Genomic DNA, 14,978 nt, shown 5'->3' on the forward strand with positions numbered 1-14,978 from the left:
AGGGTTGCGTTAAAGATAGAACCATTCTTAAGTGTAGAACCTAGAACTCTACATATTTTATTCATTGGATGAGGAAAAAATGACAGTCAAGATTAAAAATCATACATATTAGACTATGTTTTCACGACATTCCGGACTCAACATGTGAAAAAACTCACATGTTGATGGAAGAATGAATGAAACGAAGAAGAGTCCATGCATGCTTTATTTTTTCACTTATCTGCATTTACCCATTAATAATAGTTTTGGTTGTAATGGGAAGTTGCTGTGCAAATCAACACCATTGGATTAAAAGATCTAACGACCTCCGTTTGACATTTGTTCTACGTTTAAGAATGGTTCTACCTTGATCACAATCCTATATATATATATATATATATTGGTCCATGATCAATTGAGATTTTTAAGCTAATTGCGAAATGAGATGCAATCTCAGCCACCCAATTTTATTAAATGAGTGGTCCAGATTTTGCCACACAAAAAATATTTTTAAATTAATTTATTCTGAAAGGGTATAATGGTAATTTAAGTTAGAAACAAATGAAACACGTGTGGTTTCCAGCACTCCAATTCCATTCCCAATTTTCCTCCAATTCCATTCCCAAATTTCCTCCATTAAAGCAACGCCTGTACCAAATGTTCAACCAATTAGCCAATGGAAGGCGTTTCTGCCACCGTCTACCGAGGAAGCTCATGAGAAGATTATCCAAAGTAGGCGACTCGTCGCAGTAGTGGCTGCTCAGATCGGAGTCACTGCGGAAGCGCTCCTCCTCCGGCGGCGTTCCGGAGGGGCACCTGCCGGTGTATGTCAGGGACGAGATGGAGCGATTCGTGGTGACCGCGGAGCGATTCCAACGCTTTCTGATTCAATTGATTCGAAAATTAGAACACAGATGATTTCAACGATCTCGGATTCGACGATTCCTCAGCATATCAATTTTTGAAAAAATGACTAATTCGACGGAGTTTGGTTGAATCTGAAGTTTTTAGGTTGATTTTATCGACTTTGATTCTATTTTTTATGCTTTATTTGTTGATGCCCAGTCGAATTTGTTCCTAATCAGTTTTTTTTGCCTTTTCATCTTTAGCTTCGAGTTCAATTCGTAATCAATACCTAAGGTGTTATCTGATGGATTCTTCATCTTATTCTGAGTCGACGTTGACGAATGGTGAAGGTAATTTGGATTGGTGAATTATACTACGTTGACATAAATGCACAGTTGTTGATATTTGAATTGATGTTCTGTTGACATAAATGCAAATCTATTGACATGATGTATGTTACCTGTTAAATATTCTATATAGTTATACTCTTTGTTGACATTTTGTTGACATACAAAATAGTTGTATGCAAAATGCACTCTCCCCTGGCTGAAGAGCCCCTGCTGTGGTGTTTGTTGGTGGAGGAAGGTGTTATGGGTAGGGTTGACAGTCCATGATAGGATGTCTAAGATGTTGGTGTTGGTGTGTTGGTGCTGCGTATTTTGAGATTTTGATTCTGGTGTGGGTCAGTTAAGATATGCTAGTTGACATTATGTTCTGGTTTGAATTGATGTTCTGTTGACATAAATGCAAATATGTTGACATGATGTATGTTACCTGTTAAATATTCTATGTAGCTATACTAACATTTTGTTGACATACAAAATAGTTGTATGCAAAATGCACCCTCCCCTGGCTGAAGAACCCCTGCTGTGGTGTTTGTTGGTGGAGTAAGGGGTTATGGGTAGGGTTGAGAGTCCATGATAGGATGTCTGATATGTTGGTGATGTTTATTTTGAGATTTTGATTCTGGATTCTGGTGTGGGTCAGTTAAGATGTGCTAGTTGACATTATCTGTTTTAGGTTGTTGACATATTTTCCTATTATGTTGTAGGATATGTTATTCCAATTTGCAACTCTGAGTTGAGGCCCTATGAAGGTCAAAAATTTTCTTCACTTGAGGAGGGAATTTCCTTTTATGAAAAGTATGCTCAAGAGGCTTGTTTTGATTGTCGAAGATTTGGAAATAGGTCTAGTGGTGGTGTTATTACTTTTTCAGTATGTTGTTTGCAACAGACAAGGTTTTCATACAGTTGATCCGTTGGATGTTGATGTAAGTATATCTGAGGATGTGAACGTGTCAGATGATGATGAAGTAACTTCAAAGAAGAAACGCAGACGTGGCACAAAAAGGTGTGCATGTGGAGCATGGATTAGTTTCAAGTTTTTTTCCTGATTGTGGTGTTAAATATTATCTTGTGCATCAATTCATTGAGGAACACAATCATGCTATGGTTGACAAAGATCATAACCGATTTATGAAAGGAAGTCGCAGTATGAATGATGTTCATCACAAGTTTGTTGAAGATTGCACCAAAGCTAACATCGGTCCTACTTCAACTTTCAACTTATTAAAGGAGTTTTTTGGTGGTTATGATGTTGTTGGTTGAATGATGTTAGGAATTGTTCTCGTGATATTAAAGAGAAACTGAAAGAAGTGGATGTTCAAATGATCCTAAATCAGATGCAAGAAAAGAAGAAAATTTGTGAAGGCTTTTTTCACAAATATCAAAGGTATGTGAACTGTTTCCTATAGATATTTCAGTTTATTTGTCATATGTTGCTCAAACAGGACGACGACATTCTCTGTATCTAACAAAAACACTCATGTTTAGTATATTTCAATTTTGTGTTTACATAAACTACATAGGCTGTTGACATGTTACAGATTTAGTGTTCATATAATTTATATAGGATATTGACATGTTATATGTTTGTAGGTTCTAACGAAGATGGCAAGCTACAGATTGGTAACAGGTGTCATGGACGTTACTTTGGTCTATATCAACGCGCTTTTAAGAATAAAAATCATCTGATTGCATTGGATAATTTGCTTGCGGGTATTGGTCCTCAAATTTTTACTGATGACACTACTGGATCTTCATCGGTTGATGAAAATGATTCCATCAAGAACATATATAGTATTGTTGTACCTGAAGAAATAACTGCACATGCTCCAGATGTGGTTAGTACAAAGGGAGGTGCAAGTGACAAGAAAAGCAGGATTAAGTCAAGCATAGAGAAAGCAATTGAAAAAGCAAGCAACCTTTATAGGCGTTGTGGAAAGTGTTATAAAGTGACTGATCATAATGCCAGGAGTTGTGGCAGAAAGTAGACATAATTGTTCTTTTTTAAATAACAGAGTTGTTTTTTAGTTTTAACATATGCTACAAGTTATTGACATTTTCTTATTAGTTGTTGATATTTGATTTTGCTCTCTATTGAGATTCTATTGTATGATTTTGTTTTTTAATTTTAAGATTTGTTTTCAGAGTTGTACACACTTTATTCAAGCTGTTGACATTTGTGTATAAGTTGTTGACATTTCAATACAAGTTGGAGTCAGGCTTGCCTCTGTGCTCCTCGCTGATGAGGGCATCCAGGCTGCCCCAGTCCTGCCTGGAGGGGTAATTACAATTACAATTCATGTTTTTAAGGTTAATTACAATTAAAAATTATGTCAACTATATATACTAGCCATGTCAACAACTAATATAACTATGTCAACTATGGTGCATATCGTGTCAACGGCACATACATGTCATGTCAACTACGGTACATATCGTGTCAACTACACGTACAAGCCATGTCAACTGTGTTACAAGACATGTCATCTACACGTACAAGACATTCTTTTGTATGATTTTATTTTTTTAATTTTAAGATTTGTTTTTTGAGTTGTACACACTTTATTCAAGCTGTCGACATTTGGTTATAAGTTGTTGACATTTCAATACAAGTTGGAGTCAGGCTTGCCTCTGTGCTCCTCGCTGATAAGGGCATCCAGGCTACCCCAGTCCTGCCTGGAGGGGTAATTACAATTACAATTCATGTTTTTAAGGTTAATTATAATTAAAAATTATGACAACTATATATACTAGCCATGTCAGCAACTAATATAACTATGTCAACTATGGTGCATATCGTGTCAACGGCACATACATGTCATGCTAACTACGGTACATATCTTGTCAACTACACGTACAAGCCATGTCAACTACACGTACAACCATGTCAACTGCACATAGAAACTATGTCAACAATTATAAGTCATGTCAATTAGACATACAAGCCATGTCAACAACTATCAGAGTTGTTTTTTAGTGGTTAACATATACTACAAGTTATTGACATTTTCTTATTAGTTGTTGATATTTGATTTTGCTCTCTATTGACATTCTATTGTATGATTTTGTTTTTTTAATTTTAAGATTTGTTTTCTGAGTTGTACACACTTTATTCAAGCTGTTGACATTTGTGTATAAGTTGTTGACATTTCAATCAAGTTGTTGAACTGATTAACATTTGATATAACTGCTAAGTTCAAAAGTCTGAATCCACAATAACAGTTTTAAAACCCATCCAAAAAATAAGTTAACATCAAACATTAATATCACTTTTTGTTTACTTCTTTTTTACTAAACAACTCCGTGTACTTGTTGTTTAGCTCAAGCAATTTGTCCATGTTTGCTTCTATCCAATCATGAGCCAGTTGTAACATCGGCGACCTTTGGTTATTGTAAATTGATGAAATCATCGTGTAGCAATACCTTCCCCTGAGTATGTGGGGAATCTTTACACCACGCGCAGAGAAGCCAATATCACATTCACTGCCCTTTTTGCCAACATAGGTCTCTATGTGCCTTATCAAATAGACACCACAGTCCTTCTTTGTTCGTGCTTGTGGCTCACTCTAAAGGCAGAAAGTTGATTGAAGACTTGTTTATATTTTCTGAAATATCTAACATTTTCTTCTCTATGAAGTATGCTTCAAACATATCTTTCTGCAAAATATATAAATAACTAAATCAAACTACACAAACAAAGCATTTTAACATGATGTAGAAATTATGTCAACCAAATGTAGAGAATATGTCAATAACATAGATAAAATCATACCATTAAACCAATATCAATGTCATACTTCTCGAACGGATCCATATTTTTATGTGGCTTGTTGTTATCTATTATCTCAATGGTGTTTTTCTTCATCCAATATACTACAAGATAGTAATGGAAATTTGCACAAACTGGGAAGAAGACCTGTTTGACATGAAAGATAAAATGACATTAAAGATAAAATTATATCCAAAGAACACCTGCTCATATTCTTACGTAAATGTCATTGTGAGATCTTATTACTAAATCAATTTTTCTCCAGTTGAAATCTGGTCTTCTTTGAATCTCATTATCTATTTGAGAAATGAAATTCTTCTTTGCTGTCGAAGCATCCCAATTATAGCTATGTCAATAGCCATGTCAAACAAATCATATACTCTGTTTTATAGCTATGTCAATAGCTATTGTATGAAATGAAACTCAATAAATCTATATCAATAACTCTTTCTGGTTCAACCTACAGTCATCCTAACAACTATTCAAACAAGCATATACTGTTATTATTGCTATGTCAATAGCTATTGTATGAAATGTCAATAATCTTAAAAATTTAAACAAATCCTTAACTGGAAGGTGATGCTTCCAATTGCGATTCTACCATGGCTAATCAACAAAAAAATTCAGTAGAAATTGAATTCATAAGAAAACAAATCCAGATTTGTTTTAATACACTAAAATCGAAGCAATATACTTAAAATTTGAATCAATTGTTGAACCTGAAGAAGTCAGAACCATCGCTGAAGAAGTCGGAACCACCGCTGATGTGGAACGCCGATTCTCTTCGATCGGCGCTTCAACCGATTCCGCTACAATCGGTGCTTCAACCAGAACCATTGTCACTGAGTTCCATTATCAAGTCTCTGATCTCCATCCCAGATAATCGAAAGACAGCCATGGTGTCCGGCAGCTCTTCCCTCGTGGCATCCATTAGCTTCTCCAGTGATTCCGCAACTCTCTTGAAGGCATTCAATGCAGAAAAACAGTGGATAGTATAGCATGTCACCACATCCAATCAAAGGAACAAAATCATTGCATTTTACAACCATTGCCTAAAAATCAATATAATTTCATAATTGCATTATCCTTGAAATTGAGTTCTTCATTAACATTGACTTGAATTAGAGTTTCCCCAGAATAGCTACAGGAACTGAAAAACCACTAACTAGTAGGGATGGAATTGCAGCGCAGAAAAGCCAGGTTGCAGAAACTGTTGTTAGCAAATCAACACCAAATTAGTGCTAAGATCCCTAAATTTGTAAAACTGACGAAAATACACATTAAACAACTGAAGCTAAGAACCCTAATTTTTCAAAATGTGGAGATATTCATCACTCAGTTCAATTAGTTTAGCTGAACAACGCAGCGAGCAATCTCCAATCAATATGAAATGAATTAATCATAAGCTGAGTAGATCTTCCCCAATTATATCAAATTCAGGTAGAGAGAAAGAGATAGAGAGTACGGCGCGGACGGCGAGACTGAGAAATTGAATGTGGCATTCTCGACGGAGAAAAGAGTGAAAGAAGCGAAGAGTCAGGGAGCGGGCAGCCGGAGACTCAGCCTGCTGGGAGGGGAAACAATGCCGCCATTTCCGCCGCTGGAGGTTCACAGAGTCTGCCCGCCGCCACCCAAAACCACCTCTCAGAAGCTCCGCCTCCGCCTCTCCGAGATATTCTTCCCCGACGACCCGCTCCACAAGTTCCAAGGATCAGTCGTGGTTTTGGAAACTGATTTTGGGGCTGCAGTTCTTCTTCCCCATTAAAACACGAAATGACACTTATACCCCCGTGTTGACCTAATGTGATAGTTATTGACATTTAGTTAATCTTGTGGATTAGTGGTTGATATTGCATCTCATTTCTCAATTTAGGTAAATAATCTCAACCTAACAGGACCCTATATATATATTAATTTTATTTATATTAATATATATTAATATAAATTAATTTATATATTAATATAGTATATATTAATATTGATAATAAAAATTTTTACTAAAGCCCCTGCTAAAATTTATTTCTGCGTCTGCCACTGGTCACAGTTCAATCCAATTCAATTCAACAACACACACTACTGCGAATATTATTCTTCTAACTTAAAAAGGGATTAAGACGCTGAGCAATTCATAAATGAGTAAAAACCTAAAAGAGAATGGTGAGGCGTGTGAGAGGAGCGGTACAAGTCTTGCTGACGGCACCGCGAGTAACTGGGGGCGGTGCTGATTTGCCTCTGGAACGGCGGCTCGACTATCACCGACGACGTCATTGTCGCACTCAGGCCCCCCTCCCTCCATCACCACTCAACCCTCACTTCCGTCTGCATTTTACCGATCGCCGACATATAATTAATTTTCTTATTTATTTAGTATTAAATATACTTTATATTAATTAGTACTTGCAAAAAAACATAAGTTAATATAATATGATAGTCTCACAATAGCTTGCTAATCCTAGTATTTAATTATTTTTCAATGAAAAAGTGTTTGCAAATTCCAAAAAAAGTTATGTGTAAAATATGGCAAGCTAATTCACATTAACACTACATGATCAAAATATGGCCGGCTGTTTAAACATCTAAAAAGAATAATAATTTGGTGTTGTTTTATTAAAAACCCTAAAAATGGGGTTTGGGTATGATGTATAGTTAGAGAACTTTTTTACACGGATTTGATGTATGGTTGGAGATGGTCTTATTGAAAAGGTTAAATCCAAGACAGTGGCTGGAAAGCGGAGAAGAAAGAGGAAATCAAGGTATTAAAATGCTAATGTAAATGCTTAATTCGGTCAATATCGGTTAAACAACCGCTGGCCGTTAGTTTTGCACAGCACCGTCCAAAATGGATTGATTTCGACCCGTTTTCAAATGTGTTGGAAGAAATACTTCAAATCGTAATGTTCTGGAAAAAAAATCGTGAAATCGTACCACTTTTGACCTTTATTCTTAACTAATCAATAAAATGTGTATTAATATGGATGAGCCCACTAATTAAGTAGTACTAACTAAATATTAGGCCATCCACAATGTTGTCACTAAACCGTCCCTTAAATTACTATTTGCGGGCCCCACTGTACTTTTTTACTGCATCCCTTAACTAAGTAACGGAACCTGCAACCCTCTATCCCTTAATCGTCCCTTAAATTACTATTCATTCAATTTCATTTTTTATTTTTATTTCCAACCAAATTCAATTAAAAAAACACACTTCATTAAAAATAAAATAAAATTACAACTTAAAATTCTAAAAAATTTAAAAACCTCATTAATAAAATCCTAAAAAAATTAAAAATACATAATTTAAATAAAAAAACATATTTTTTATGGTGGATTAATTTGTGGGAATGATTTGATATTTATAGAAGTGTTTAGAGGGTTAAAAAAACTTAAAATTTGCAAAAAAACGCCTATAAACGGCTAGTATATTTTTTGGGATTTTTTTTTAATTTTTGAATTTTTCCGGCGAGTGGGCGTCACAGACGAACCGGAGCTCGCCACGTCGCCAACGCATGTGGCGAGACGTCTCGCGAGTTGTCCCTCTGGGACGGGCGTTTCTCCGTGACGAGATGGAGACGGAAGGCTGCAACGCCGTCCCTTAACTGTTCCGTCACTCCCGGACGAGATAAGTGATGGCTAAGGGACGCGTTGCGGAATTCCTTACTAATAGTAATCAAATTAGGTTATATTTACGTCTTCTTCTCCTAGCCGCTGCGCTTCCGGTAAGGTTTCTATTTCTTTGTATTTTTACTCCTATTCCTTCCCTTTTTCTTATGTTGATAAATATAAAATGATTTGGACTTAATGTAACAAATCAAAATCTAAAAAGTTTTTTGATATAGTTTTAGTGCAAACTTAAAGATAGGTATTTCTTTTTCTTCAAAAACCTATAGTAGGATTGATTTTACAGTACTGTTAGATGCATTATTCTACTGTATTTAAAATTTTGCAGTACTCTTGAAGATAGTCTAAATACATAAAATTGGAGCAACTAGTTTTTCACTTCTACTCAAAATTGGAACAACTAATTTTTTCACTATACTTTAATACAAAAGAAATGAGGTAAGGAAATTGTTGATTTCCTGATTTTTGTGATCAATTGCTAACTAATTAACAATTTCAAATTAAGATTAATTTTTAGTCTAAGTGGATTACATTTTAAATTTAAATAATTAGTATAAAAACTTAAAGGTATTAGTGACAATTTTTATATAGGGTAGTTAAACTAACTACTTTCTCTCTATAAAATCTTTCCAAAACTTAAAATTTATGTCACTTTCTTGATTCAAATTATTTTTTCACAAAAAATATACTCCTTCAGTCCCAACTTAAGAGTCATGTTTTGTCATTTCCTTCCGTCCCAATTTAAGAGTCATATTTCACTTTTACCATAAATGGTAAGTAGACCCCACGTTCCATCAACTTATTTCACTCACATTTTATTATAAAAGTAATATATATAACTGGGGCTCATATTCCACTGACTTATTCAACTCACTTTTCTTTACATTTCTTAAAACTCATGCTCAACTAATTAGGACTCTTAAGTTGGGACAGAGGGGTATTAAATTAAAGGAAATTTTATAAGAATTCTAACTAGATCGCAACTGCATATGTTCTGACGACGATCGGATGATGAAATTTGATAATTTTTATTTCAGTTTTCGATATATGGTTAAGCAGATTTTTTATCAATAAATAAATCAAAAAATTTCATTTTAACGCATGTAAATATCTATAAAACAGCATTGAATAACAATTATATTGGAAGAAGACGACAGCAGGGAAGAATAAACTAATTAAGTTATTGTCATCGTATAAACTTTTATACATCCTGCATATTTAGTTACACCGTCTTTATATTTTAATGACTCGTCGGTATTGACGATTATTGTTAATTTCTAATTTTTTTAATTTTATGTTTAGTTTTATTTGATTTTGAGTGATTAATTCAAAATATCAATTTACTATAGATAAAACTAAATTGATATAGGTGTGACACTAGTATAAATTTATATAGAGAAAAAGATTTACATCTATACATTGATAAAATGCAAACTCTAAATATTGTACAAACTTCAAACTATGATTTTGACCGTTAGAAAATGTCAACAGATGACAAAATAACATCAACAAAAAATGTCAACACAATGTCAATACATCATCAATCGTTGACATTGTGTTGACATTTTTTGTTGCTATTATTTTGTCATTTATTGACATTTTCTAACAGTCTAGATCATTATTTGGAATTTATACAATATTTAGAGTTTGCATTTTATTACAATCCTATCCCTATAATACCCTTTAATTAAGTTCTACTTTTAATATACTCCATAGAAATATGTGCACTTTCCATTTTTGTCCGTCCCACAAAAATATGTGCATTCTATTTTTGAAAAGTTATATCAATTTAATAATGTAGGTCTCACTATCCACTAACTCTACGTTAACTACCATTCTGGAGGGAGTATATAAGAGTACAACTTCTTCTCTGGGTTGAGTTGATATACTTAGATAACTCTGTCTATATCTACCAAATCACACTCAAACACATGTGTATGTCTGTGTATTTGCATTTGAGGCCTATCGCTAGTTAGGTTGCGATTGGTCAGCCTTGCAGCTTAGACTATGAGCTTTACACCATAGCTCCATAGCTACATTAATAGTACTACGTACTCGTACTCCCTCATTTTTCCTAAAGATAAATCTTTTTTTTTCAATGACTTGTTATTAAAATTAGATACACCTTATATCTATTTAATTTTTCTCTCTTATTTTCCTCTCTTCACTTAAAAAATTCTCTCTATTCCTTGTTAATTGAGACATTTCTTTTAGGTACGGATGTTAAGAATAGTGCAATAAGTGGATGGTAAATAAAGTAAAAGCGAATAAACTAAGAGAGATGGAGAAAAAATAAAGTAACAGAAAGTGTTACTACTTTTTGTCAAAAATAAAAATGTGTGAATTAACTTGTAACTTCTCAAAATAAAAAATAACTTTAATTAACAAGGAATGAAGGGAGTACAATATTGGTACTCATGACGTATAAATGTTAGCAGTACTCCCTGCGTCCTACCACAAGTGATCAACTTTCCATTTCGAATTGTCCTACCACAAGTAATTTTGGATATTTTTAACATTACCCTTTAGATACTCTCTCCATTATTCATTAATTTTCCACTTTTGCCATTTTTATTTGTTTTCGATTAATTATCCACTTTAACTTTTTACAATAAATAGTATGTAAGGTTCTACATTTTCCACTAAGTCATTTAACTCATATTTTATTATAAAACTAATATATAAAAATGAGATTCATATTCCACTAATTTTTTCAATTCACTTTCATTAACATTTCTTAAAACTCGTGCTGAAATCAAAGTAGAAATAATGGAGAGACATGGAAGTAGCATTTAGTAAATAGGATTATGATAATTAAAACATTTCAAAAAATTATAATCCAAAATATAGCATTAAAAGAAGTAAAAAAACAAAAAAATGAAATAACATGTCAAATAAATGGTTCACACAAATAGCATTAAAAGAAGAGTAAAAAAAGAAAATGAAAGAACATGTCAAATAAATGGTTCACACAAATAGAAATTTATAGCAATGACGTTGTAATTTTTTGCAATAAAGTTATTAATTAATTCCAAAAGTTTATTCTATATTCAACTTCACATTTTAGATGAGAATAATTCTATAAATTTAGATACATTTTTTTTCAATCATACTCCCTCCGTCCCCAAAGATTATGCACTTTGGGGTTAACACGGATTTTAATGTAAAATTGGTAAAGTAAGAGAGAAGTAGAGAGAAAAAGTAAATAAAGTATTGCTAGTGGAGAATGAGTCCCACCTCATTAGAGAGAAAAGACTTTTCAAAATTAGAAAGTGCATATTCTTGAGAGAGGGAGTATTACATTTAAAAAGTTAGCATTATGTCACTCGTTGATGTATGGTACTGTAGTACTCCCTCCGTCCCAAAGAAGATGGCATACTTGAAAAATGGAATGAGATTTTAGGAGATGTTGTTTTGTGTGTTAAGTAGTAAGAGAAAATATAATTTTATAATTGATGTGAGAGGAAATTTTTTCCAAAAGAGGAAATATGACATCTTTTGTGGGACAAACTAAAAAGGAAAGTGTGACATCTACTATAGGACGGAGAGAGTAATAAACATGGTGATACCTGAGGTGCATGCATATTTAATATTTTATTGATAAGCAATTTAAATTTGCTATATACACATATTCTCACCATAATTGACGAAGAAGGATATTTATGTAAAATACAAATGAACTAATTTATTTGTTAGAGCATCCACATCCTTGCTCTTGCCAAAGAGCACGGATGTGGGCCCGGACCTACTCTTATTAATTTGTTACTCTCTGCTCTTCCCCAAGAGCATAAGAGTATCCACAACCGTGCTCTTGCCAGCGGCACGGTTGTGGGCCCGGCCCCACTTTTTCTGCCTGCTCTCTGGCAAGAGCACAACACCCACAACTGTGCTCTTCCGCAAGGACGAGCACAATTAATTTAATATTCAATTAAACATAAACATTTCCATAATACTAAAATTCATTAAAAAAATATAAATAATATTACAAATGACAAATAAAATAAAAAACGACATAATTAAAATCCTAAAAATTAAAAATTACATAATTAAAATACTAAAAATTAAAAAAACCACTACTCGTTGTCGAATTTCGCCCACATGTGTTTGATTAGGTCTTCTTGTAGCTGATGTGGGTTCGGGTATCGCGCATTGTGTACCTTGTCTCGATCCTCTGGCCAACCGTCGAATTTTTAATCCTAAAAATTAAAAATTACATAATTAAAATACTAAAAATTAAAAATACTATTACTAATTACTAAAAAATTAAAAAATACATAATTTAAATCCTAAAAATTAAAAGTTACATAATTAAATTCTTAAAATTAAAAAAACTCACTACTTGTGGCCGAATTTCGCCCAAATGTATGATGAATGTGTGTATTTTAGATGATTTTGGGATTAAAACTTTTTTAAATTTTTTTTAAAAAAACGATAATAAAACAGCTATATTTTTGGAAATTCGAAAATATATATTTTTTAATTTTTGGTATTATTTTCGATTAAAAAAAATGCCAACAGCCAATAGAAACGCGCCACATCGCCCTACTCAGCGGCACGGACGTGCTCGATGCATCGAGCAGAGTCGTGCCAGCGGCAAGAGCACAGCAGCGGACAGGGGTTGCCGCGCCAGCGGCACGGACGCCGTCTTTGCGGGAGAGCACAGCTGCAGATGAGCTCGTCCGTCATTCCGTGCCAGCGGCGCAGCACCGCTGTCCGCCGCTGGCACGGCGCTGCTCGATGCATCGAGCACGTTCGTGCCAGCGAGCAGGTGACGTGGCAGCGTGTGATTGGCCAACGGCATATCCGTTGGAAAATCATTTTTTTTAAAAAAATCAAAAATAATACCAAAAAATAAAAAAAAATATTTTCCCAATCCCAAAAAAATGACCGTTTTTTGCCCATTTTTCTGTATTTTTTGATTTTTTTTAATTTTTTTCCTCCAAAATCATCTATAAATTCACACATTCATCATCCATTTTTCACATCAAATCATCTCTCATTCATATTTTTCATACAACTTATCTACACCTTCATCTCTTATTCAAACCCTCAAATGGATTTCACCTATCTCATTGCGGAAGCGTAGCGCGAAGAACAAGAATAATACGAACAACATCGTGCCGCTTATAAAACGTATGTCGCGGCGAATTACCCCACCCCTCCTCCTCAACCAACTAGATCAACTCGCCGCTACATCCATCGTGACCGGGAGGAGCCCACGAAAGGCTCGTTGCCGATTATTTTGCCAACCCACCGCGGTTTCCGGAAGATTACTTTAGGCGCCGTTTTCCATGTCAAAGTGCTTGTTTATGCGTATTTGTCAACACATTGTCCGCTCGTGTTGAATTCTTCCAAACAGGTCCAGATGCAGCCGGTCGGCAAAGTCTCTCGGCGTTGCAGAAGTGTACGTGTGCCATCTAACAACTCGCTACTGGGAAAACGACCGACCTCTTCGACGAGTATTTGCATGTCGGTGAATCCACTGGAATCCTTTGTCTTAAAATTTTTTGCGAGGGCGTTCGTACAGCTTTCGGTGATGAATTCCTTCGGGCACCCACCACCGATGATTGCCAACGGTTGCTTTGTCTTCACGAAACAGTCCATGGCTTTCCCGGTATGCTTGGCAGCATTGACTGCATGCATTGGAGGTGGAAGAATTGTCCGACTGGTTGGAGGGGAAACACTTAAGCGGCCACAAAGGCAGCGGCCCAACACTTATCCTTGAAGCGGTCGCCGACTACCGCCTATGAATTTGGCATGCATATTTCGGTGTTGTCGGATCCAACAATGACTTGAACGTGCTTTATTCTTCACCCCTCTTCAATGATGTGTTGAATGGTGTAGCACCGGCGATAGACTTCATCATCAACGGAAATGTATACCACATGGATTACTATCTCGCCGATGGTATCTACCCAAGGTGGTCGACTTTCGTGAAGACGCTCAGCAACCCGCAAGACCCGAGACGGGTTCTTTTTGCACAGCGTTAAGAGTCTGCGCGAAAAGACATTGAAAGAGTCTTTGGGGTCCTTCAAGCCCGATTCAACATTGTGAAGGCCCCGTCTTGGCTGGGGTACGTGAAAAATATCGCCGACATCATGTACACGTGTATTATCTTACATAACATGATTATAGCCGACGAAGGACCGAGGGGGACTAGCTTTTACGCCGAGAATGAAGCCGGAAGCTCAAGCGCGAGGTCTCCCCCACGCCGAGGTGTGCATACGACGGTGGGTGAGAGGATCGAAACAAGGCACACAATGCGCGATACCCGAACACATGTTGAACTACAAGAAGACCTAATCAAACACATGTGGGCGAAATTCGGCCACGAGTAGTGGTTTTTTAATTTTATGAATTTAATTATGTAATTTTTATTTTTTAGGATTTTAATTTTGTAATTTTTAATTTTTAATGTATTT

Source organism: Salvia splendens, chromosome 11 (genome assembly GCF_004379255.2).
Source record: "Salvia splendens isolate huo1 chromosome 11, SspV2, whole genome shotgun sequence".
In the NCBI taxonomy this organism is placed as follows: Eukaryota; Viridiplantae; Streptophyta; class Magnoliopsida; order Lamiales; family Lamiaceae; genus Salvia; species Salvia splendens.